Consider the following 8564-nt stretch of genomic DNA (forward strand, 5'->3'; position numbering starts at 1 on the left):
CTCCTCCACCTCCTCGCCCCCCCCACTCGCCGGTGCCACCACGCAAGCGCCGGCCGGACCCGCGGGCGGCGGGCAGTGCGCAGGCGCGCCGGCGGTAGTGAGAGCGGCACATGCGCACAAGAGTGGCGCGCGGCGCGGGGGCGACAGCGCATGCGCGCGCCTCGGCGGCGCGCTCAGAGGCCAGAAGGGGAGGTGGGAGAGTGAGGGTGGAGATTTCGGCGCAGTCGCAGTGAGCCGCCTCCTGGCCCGCTGGACAGCGGCCGCCTGGCTGTTGGGCAAGGGACAGGCTGGGGCGCTGGAGCTCCCAAGAGAGAGACTCCTGGACGCAAACCCTTCCAGGTCACCAAGATGGAGCCAGCACCCATCCCAAGGACAGGTAGCACTCGAGGCTGAGCCTGGGCTCGGACCAGTTCAGCTTAGAGACCAGTTAAGGGCGTTGCTCATCCATGCATGCATTCATTCATTTATGGAGCGCCTATGTGTGCCAAGCGTACTGGGGGACGGCGTGAGCAAGCAGACGTGGTCCCTGCCCTCATGGGATGCACAGTCGGGGCGGGGGGATGGAACATAACCCACCAACAAATGACCCGAGAACTTTTCAGATGGAGAGAAATGTGATGTGGAAAATAAAACCAGTGATGGGCCAGGAGGAGAGTGGTGTTAGGAAGGGAGGCTCCTATGGCCAACATGGTTTTGGGGGTGCGATCAGTCCCCAGCCCAAAATCCCAGTGTCGTCCTTAACACCTTTCTTTCCCTGTTCCTATTCCCTATCCAGTTCCTATTTTCTGGATCCTTAAGCTCGGAGAACTGGAACTACAGAGCTTCAGCCTCCTCTCTGTGAATTCCTCCAGTCCAGTTTTGCTCAAGGAAGCCAGCTTTGCCATGGGGTGCTAAAGGACAGGTCTAGAAATCCCACCCAGACCCAGCAGTGAAAGGGACAGCAGAGTCTCCCCAATGATGAGGTGGGGGGGGCAGGTGACCTAGGGAGGCAAGAGGGATTCTGACATCTAGTTGTCCCTCCCCAGACAGAGGGATCCCCAACCACCAATGTCAAAAGTTTGTATTCAGGAGGCTCCAGGGATTTCGGGGCATGGGCAGGGCAGAAGCCAGGAGGGGCAGCCAGGGGAATTGGGGGCATCTCTAATTGCACAACAAGCACACTTTTTTACCAGGGCAAGGGATGGCTGGAGGGGACACTGATGGAGATCATAGGGGGACACCAACATTTTCCAAACATGCTTTTATTTACATTTTACAACAGTTTAATGAAAAGTCCACATTAAATACATACACATACATAGATTTTAATTTGGAGTGTCCTGGGCACTGCCACTGCTCTATTTTATCCTTCTTGTTCATAGGGTTTTGAGCACTTTCTTGGACTTCTAGCCTTTTTGCCTAGCAAGTATCTGCCCCCTATCTGGGGTGTCAACAACCAACTACCTTTCAGGGAACCCTTTCCAACTTTAAGTCCCTGGTTTGTGGTAGAGCTGGTCTCACCACTCGCTCTCCCCACAAAGTCTCCCCTTCAAATTGGAAGGCTTGGCCAATCAGCAGAGCCATTGCTCTGACCAGCACGATTGGGTCAGGGCAGGCATGTGACCCAGTTTGCCCAATGAGATGCAAGTCTGGAATTTTTGTTTGAAGCATGGGAAAGAGAAGCACCCTCTTTGTTTGGGTGGCTGATTTGAAGGATAACACAGGTTTGCAGAGCCAGAGGTCACCACTTGAAGAGAGGTGGCCTGGGGAATTCCCTGGTGGTCTAGTGGTTAGGATTCTGTGCTTTCGCTGCCGTGGCCTAGGTTCAATCCCTGGTTAGGGAACTGTCCCAGAAGTCGCACAGTGCGTGCAGACAAAAAAAAAAAAAAGAGAGGTGGCCTGAGAGTAAACCCACACAAAGGAAAACAGAACCAAATGTAGGCAGAGACACTCTCAGCATTCCTGCATCCAGCCATACCTGAAGCTAGACACTCCTGCCTTTTCAGTTATATGAGCCAATAATTCATTCTCTTTTTTGCTGAAGTCGATTTGAAGTCCATCTTCTCTCCCTGGCATGGAGACTGAAGCTTCTGGGAGTCAGGTAAGGGACTGGACATTCTATTTATGTGACTTTTAGTCCCTGCCACCATCCTGTGAGATTGGAGAGGAAATAGTGACAGAGAGCAGGGACGGCAGCTGCCCATAACAAGTTAAGCGCCAGAGCCAGGACTGGAACTCAGGCCTGACAGCAGAGGTCGGCTTCCTTCTCTACACCAGGTTTTGTCAAGTTTAAATGAGGTTAATATATGTCAAGTGCCTGGCTCATAATAAGTGCTCAAAAAATGCTGGTTATCCTGATCACTTACATAAGGCTGCACTAAGCCGGTTTCTGCACAGAAAGATGGAGGAGAAAAGATTTGGGGGGTAGCAGGGGCCACAGCAAGAGACCATGCCCACAGGGCAGAGGTGGGGGGCCAGTGCTCGCCTTACTCACCCCCGTTTACCCCGCACCCCAGCAGCAACTCGATCCATCCTAAACCCTGGTGATGAGTCAGAGGAAGCCACAAGCCTGCTTATTGCACAATGGCCAGACGGTGACCCAAGGCCTCCTCCCACTCCACTGACCCCCAGCCCTGAGAAGGGTGAGGCCAGGGCGTCTGGTGACCCAGGCAGAACCCAACCCTGACTTTATCACTTTCTCCCTTCATCAAAGGCAGCTTCCGCCACCCAGTGTGGCCCGGGCAGGACTTCTGGAGCAGCTCATGGTCTTCGTAAAGGGGGGCGGATCTCATGCTCCCTGTGATACTCAGAAAAAAATCCAGTGGCCCGCAGGGTCCTCACACACCCTGGCACCTCACTCCAGCCACCCTGGCTTCCTTGCTACTCCACCTCCAGGTCTTTGCATGTGCTGTTTCCTCTGCCCGCACTGCTCTCCCCCCAGATCCTTTCATGGCTGGCACCTTCTCATCTTTCAGACCTCTACTCTGGCAGACCCACCCTGAGGGCGCTATCTAAAGTGTACCCTTGAATGTTTGTCCCATGATCCAGGAACATCCCACCCTCTGAAGGCAGCTGTGTCTGGAGTACTGTCTGCTCCCCTATAGACTGAGCAGAGATCAGAAGCTGAAAGTATGTTCACCCTTCTCAGACACTCCGGGGGCTTGAATTTCCTGTGATGCAGAAAGAACACAGACACACCCAATTCCCTACTCCTAAGGCTTGTTCTCTGTTGATGGCTCTGAGCACTTTAGGCCTCATTTTATGCTCATCTGTGTTCATTCTGTTTCCCTGGATCCCCAGAGCTAACACAAGACTAGGCAGAGATGGGGAATTAGGAAGGGTTTGTTAAATGAATATGCCTGGGAAACTCCTATCTATCCCTCAAAACCCACCTCAAATGACCCCTCCTCCAGAAAGCCATTCCTGACCCCAAAGCAGAGCTGTTCCTCCCTCTGGACTCACACAGCCCTGGGTCCTTCTCCAGCCAACCCTGACCTAAAGGGATAAGGAATATCCCATTCTCTCTCTCTCTCTTTTTTTTTTTGGCTGCACTGGGTCTTCATTGCAGAGCGCAGGCTCTTTGTTGTGGCACGTGGGCTTCTCTAGTTGCAGCACACGGACTTTCTAGTTGTGGCGCAGTGTGGGCTCAGTAGTTGCGGCACGCAGGCTTAGTTGCCCGCGGCATGTGGGAATCTTAGTTCCCCGACCAGGGATCGAATCCACGTCCCCTGCATTAGAAGGCAGATTCTTTATTTTTTCTTTTTTAATATTTATTTATTTATTTGGTTGTGCTGTGTCTTAGTTGTGGCAGGTGGGCTCCTTAGTTGTGGCTCACAGGCTCCTTAGTTGTGGCATGCGAACTCTTAGTTGCGGCATGCATGTGGGATCTAGTTCCCTGACCAGGGACTGAACCCCAGCCCCCAGCATTGGGAGCATGGAGTCAACCACTGAGCCACCAGGGAAGTCCCGGAAGGTGGATTCTTAACCACTAGACCACCAGGGAAGTCCCAGGAGTATCCCCTTCTTAAATAGCTTCACTTGAGTTACAGAGCACATCCAAGTGTGAGCTAAGAGGCAAGTCCTATAAGCTACTTCTTGCTGCCTCCATGATATAGTTTTCTCTCCTCTGCTCCATAACTCTGGCTGACTCCCTTTTTTTCTCTGCCAGCTTCCCTAGCATCCTCTCTCACCCTTCCCTTTCTCGTGTCCTCCATCCAACCTTGCTGATCCTGCATGGGCCTTTGCACAGGCTGTCTCCCTGCCTAGAATGCCCTTTCCCCTGCATCCAGGCCACAGCACCCCTCAACGTAAAGCTTCTAAATACAAGCTAAATTCAAACCTAAATTCCTGTGCGTTTCTGCGTGGCCCAGCCCTTGCCAATTCTCCAGCTGTGTGACAACAGGCAAGTGACTTCATGTCTCTGGGCCTCACTGTCCTCCCGTGTGAAATGCAGATAATGGTGCTCCACAGAGCAGGCTCTTGGGAAGATTAAATAGATAATGCATGTAAAGCACTTAGCTCAGCGCCTGCTTCCTCGCAAGCACTCAATAACTGTTAGGGAAGCAAAACCCTACATCGAGATGTTAGTTTTCATGGCTTGCTTTTCTGCACTGCCTTATATGGAATCTTAGTCAATCCAGGGTACCCACATTGCATGAAGGTGAACTCGGGCCATTTGGAGCTGGAAGGCAAAGAGGAAAACCATCCAGGGCCCGTCTTTGACTTCCAAACCAGGCCCTCATCAGACAGAGTTTTGAAAGGCAAAGCAAGAACCAGGTTTGATTATGAAGCGAAAGGGAAGAACCCGATGGGAGCCATAAACACCAGACATGGAGCTCACTCCTTACGACCGAATAAGAGGTTAGATGAGGACCCAGGCCCCTCAGCCCCCCACCGCAGGCTGAGTGTGGGGTGGAAGGTGGGATGGTGCGGACTGCCGGCCTGCCAAGGAGGCTGGAGTTGAGGGGGCAGGGACCCGGGGGGATGGATCTAGGGTATGGTGGGACAGAGCCAGCCGTCCAGTCCCCACCACAACCACCACCACGCTGAAGGGACATCTGGGGCAGGCCTTCCAGTGACACCAGAATGCCCTGAGACTTGGCTGAGCTCCAGCTAAACTGCCTCACAGAGACCCCCCTACCCACTGTCCAAAAGCCCAGGACACTTACAGCCCCAATCTACTCCACAATAAAAGAGAAGGATTCCCCAACCTCTAGGGGGCAGTGGCTGCAGAAGAGATACAGCTGGCTTTTCTTTTTGGTGGCCCAGCATCTGGAGGCTGGGGAGTCCCCATAGTGGGAATTCAGCCTCCCCACTGACAACAGAGGCTCCAAAGCCAATGGTGTGATCAAATTATGGGCCTCAGTTCCCCTTTGTTTCTGTGTCCCACCCTTTGCCACACCACTGTGCATTCTTCCTGCATAAGGTAGGGGATATTTCCCCAGCCCTGATTTTGAGCACATCATTTGCTTTGGCCAAAGGAATATGGGTAGAAGCAACAGCACAAGAGTTCCGAATCTGGACCTTAGGAAGCCTCATGTGATCCCACTTGTCCTCTGGCACCATTGTAGGAGGAGAACATAGGTTGACTAGCTGCTGGTCCCAGGAAGATGCAAGGCAGGTGGAGCTGAAGTTCCTGGTTACTCCACAGTCTTGCACCTAGAAGCAGAGCTGCTCAGCCAAGGGAAGCCTAGAACAGATACCCCACCCCAGCTGAGTCACAGACACGTGAAAAATATTTTTGCGTGCCATTGAGACTTGGGGTTGCTTGTTACACAGCAGCAGCAGCTGACTAATACACTGAGGTACTAACTTTCCCCACTCCCTAGGGCATTGGAGCAGGACATGGGCTGGGCCAACAGGATGTTTCCAAGTGATGCAAAGAAACAGCGTTGGGGCAGGAGCATGTGGTTTCCAGGGGCAGCTATGGCGGAGTACCAATGGCAGTGCCAGTTGAGGCATCTGGATTCTGTGGTGGTGGCAGGAGTGACCTCACCAACCAGTTCCCTGGCATGATTTCAGCTAATCACCCTAGCCTCCTTGATTTCTACCACTTTCTGAGCCTGGTTTTCCAGCCTTCCTGCCACTTTTGTGAGGAACTGAACAGACTTCCAATGCACGTTTTTGCTATTTAATTTGGCCGGTGTTTCTGCTGCTTGCAAATTAAAACCTTGACTTACGTAAGATGGGGAAACCCCAGCATCTGTTACATTTATATTATAATTTTGGAACTGTTTGGGTTACAATTAGCAGAATATCTGACCACTAGTATCTTAAGTGGCACAGACATTGTGATTTTTCATAAAAAGGAGTCTGGAGGTAAGAGGTTCCAGGGTGGGACTGGTGCCCCCATGGTTTCAGGGCTCTGGGAGGCAGCATCTCTGTGCCTGTCTTAACTTGCTCCTCATGGCCACAAGATGGCTACAGAAGCTCCTGGCATCATGTCCTCATAGGAAACAGTAAGGGAGGGAAGGGGGCAATAAAACCTTTCCTGTGTCCAGAAACCCCTACCCCAGACCTCCCCTTACAACTTGCTGGCCAGAACTGGGAAATGTGCCCAGATCGAGAAAACCCCCCACAAAAGACGTTGCCAAGAATGGCTCAGCCAAATCCTAAATTAACCCCCGAGGCTGGGCACCAAACCATGGCTCTGTTGGTGAGGAGGGTGAAATGATCGCCGGGATGGCAACAAGCAGGGTCAGCCACAAGAATTAAGCTGGGCCCTTTATTGTGGGCAGGAGCACAGCTTCGTGGCCCTCTTGCCCTTGGGGTCTTCAGGCCAATGATGCCCACGGATGCTGGAGTGGATGAGACTCTGCTCCCACCACCCCACCCCAAAAGCTGTCATTTGTGCAACAAACATTCAGGCTGTGCCTCCTGGGATACATGGCCAGGTGCCCCTAATAAAACTGGTGCGCCGAGGCTCCACCATGAGAAGCAAAAGCTCCAGGGCCCGTGAGAACAGAGGGGCTGGAGCTGCATTCTCAGAGATGAAGCCAGGGGCGGGTTTCCAAGCTGGCCAGGTCTGGGGCAGATTCCCACCTCACACGGCTCCCCCGAGGCCCCCTTGGCCCTCGCTCGCTGTGAGGCCCCAGAAGTCACACTTGGCCTCCCTCTCGCGGGCCTCCATCCCACCGTCCCAGGAGATGGCGTTTTCCCACAGCCCAAGCCCAGGTGCAGAGGGAGGCTCCTGCCGGCCATATCCAGGGCCACGGTGGGAAAGCAGGATATCTGGAAGCAGACGGGCTCTCCACAAGCTCAGTCCCTACGTGCCCAAGCTGCCCTGGGCAAAAGGTGAAGGAGGTGATGAGGTGATGAGCTCCAGACCCCTTCATGGTGCTGTGCAGAGGAGGGCCAGGCTAGTCCAGGAGCATGTACACATGAGCTGTGTGTTTAATTGTGCATGAGTGAGCATGTGAGCACATTACACGGCCTATGAGCAAGGCTACCTGTGAGTGTGACCACGTGGATGTGGGTGTCAGATGCATGAGTGCAGGTGTGCGTGTGAGCGTCTGCGTGCCTGTGTGCACGCATGTTCCGCCTCCCTCTGAAGGACACAAATGTGCACAAAGTAAAGATGCAAGCCAGTTTCTGCTAAATTAAAAACAGCTTTTTCGTGTTTAAAGTTTACAATACGAAAAATAATTTTCCTTTCTTCCGGGGGGGGGGGTGGGTGTGGAGAGGGAGGGGCAGGGGGCCCCTGAGAACATTCCATGAACCAGCCCAGACGGTTATGCACAATCGACCCGGTTAGATATGGCAGCGCCTCCCCACCCCCAACTCCGCGCCGGCGCCCCTGCCAGCTCGTTGGGGACAAGATGTTCTGAGGTGTGAGCTGATCTGGGGGGACTTGCAGCTGGCAAAGGCTTCTCCCTGCCCCCCCGAAGGGGCCGTGCCTCCAGCAGGGAAGGGTTCTCTTTGGGGGAGCTCAGGTTGGGGGTGATGAGAAGGGGCTAGAATGTTCCAGTAAGTCCCTGAGGGCTGCTGTTTTTTCACTTCTATGCCCCTGGCAGTGTGGGCTCCTTATTGGTTCCCAACCAAGTTCCTATTTCCACCCCGCACCCCCATACACACACCCAGCCTCACCCCGGGCCCCGACGGCCGCTGCACAGGAGCACCAGGCCTGTGGGTATGTTTTGAGGGTGATCCCGGAAGCCTGCCCTTTCAGAAGGCTGTCAGAATACTGCATTCTCCACCAATTTGCAGCCGGGTTCGCACAGAGGCCTGCCACAAGAGCAGGGGCCAGGGGCAATTTGAGGAGCTCTTGGGCCCACAGGGAAGCACAGTGGCTTCATGCTTCCCTTAGGACCTGCCCTGCTTCTCCCCCATCACAGCCTCTGGGGAGGGGGGCTCCCCAGCTTCCCAACCTGGAGTCCCAGGACTGAGCAGATGGAGACAGAACCTGCCAGGGGCTGTGGGGCTGGCTGATGGCAGGGGGCCGGGTCACCAGGCGCAAGGAACCACCTGGAAAGAGTCTCTTGAAGGCTGCCTTGCCCTGGCTGGTTGCCCTCTGTCTTGCGGGCGCCGGGTGGAAGGAAGTCCTAGCCTCCTTTCCCGCTGCCCCCAGGCCTCTGAGCCAAAGGCCG

The sequence above is a fragment of the Balaenoptera musculus genome, chromosome 3 (genome assembly GCF_009873245.2).
Source record: "Balaenoptera musculus isolate JJ_BM4_2016_0621 chromosome 3, mBalMus1.pri.v3, whole genome shotgun sequence".
In the NCBI taxonomy this organism is placed as follows: domain Eukaryota; kingdom Metazoa; phylum Chordata; class Mammalia; order Artiodactyla; family Balaenopteridae; genus Balaenoptera; species Balaenoptera musculus.